Here is a 1406-nt window from a genome sequence, read left to right as displayed (position 1 = left end):
TGCAGCGTAGTGCAGCTTCCATATGCACGACGGTTGCTCATGGTCATCGACGTTGGTAGTCGTGATGGAGGAGACGTGCCACCAGGCGTCAGCGTGGGTGCATCAACGCCTAAGGGCGCTTTAGCCACAAAACACCAATAGACATTATATATCAATGTGCAATAAACATTACACTACTTCTGTGAAGACACGTTTCACTTTCGTGTTCTATACCGATTCCTATATAAGAGGGATCAACCACATTTTTTTCTTTGTTTCGTGCATCATCATTTGTTCATTGGTGGGTTTTAGAGACAGAGGCTCTTTAATGACTCTTGGAGAGGTTTGCCTGGCGGCACACGTTCAGCATGCTCTACTCCAGATGGGTATGATTAAAGATGAAATGATATGCACGGTGCGCGACACGGATACATCAAACACACCACAGCACTCAACAAACTAAGCTTTATCATTGAGACCAGGGATTCTGAGGAAGTTTATAAGTGTCTTCGTTGCGTGAGATGCGCACGCAGCGTTAGTCCATCGGCCAAGGATATATCCCAGCTCAAGGTTTAGCGTGCCAAAGCAAAACAGGGGCTATAGGACATGCACTGTTGTGGAGGGTACCGGATTAATTTTGGCTATCTGGTATTGTTGAACGTGTACCGAATGCTCGATGCACGAGGGATTGCTTGTTCTGTATGTGCAATATTTTTTTTTCTGAAACACATTGCTTCAATCAGCTCACACGATCCGTGTTGTCGAATAATCTCCGGTCCTTTCTCTAAAAGTCGAAAGTATATTATGTCAGCGCCGTTTTCTGCAGATACGCGAATTGTGAAGGATATAACGATGTGTTCTTACAGTCTTCATTGCACATATTAACAATATGACAGGTTTAAACCGTCGTTGGGCCTTCTCTGGCCACGTGCGGCTCTTGTGCTATTAAACGTCATCCATCAACGAAAATATATCGTTTTCAGTCTAGTCCATCAAAAACTTTAGTTTAACCACGTCACCAAAAGAAGCAACATACACACCGAGAAGAATGTCCGGCTAATTCACTGCTAGTGAAAGTGCAAGCTTTTGAGACGTTAAAATTGTAATGCAGTCGTGATAGTAACTCATTCTATAGAGGGCAACGAACAGGCGTTCTACAATTAAAATTATCCACAAAAGGATCAACATTCAGAAACAGAACGAACACCTGGAAACAACAGGGAGCGATGTCGCATGCACTACTGATACCTGAAAACGTCCAGCATGCAGGTGCTCTACTCTCTCTCCTGCGTTTTTTTTTTTTTTTTTTGTCTTTTTGTAAATATTGGAATAGAAGTCACACGTGTGCATGGGAGAGCGACTCGAATAACGGTTCGCTAGCGGAGCAGCACATGCTGCAAACAAAATCTCAGTTCCACTTCGACACA

This window comes from Dermacentor silvarum, chromosome 11 (assembly GCF_013339745.2).
Source record: "Dermacentor silvarum isolate Dsil-2018 chromosome 11, BIME_Dsil_1.4, whole genome shotgun sequence".
In the NCBI taxonomy this organism is placed as follows: domain Eukaryota; kingdom Metazoa; phylum Arthropoda; class Arachnida; order Ixodida; family Ixodidae; genus Dermacentor; species Dermacentor silvarum.
The sequence above is the reverse complement of the archived record's forward strand: the minus strand, read 5'-3'. Positions refer to the sequence as shown.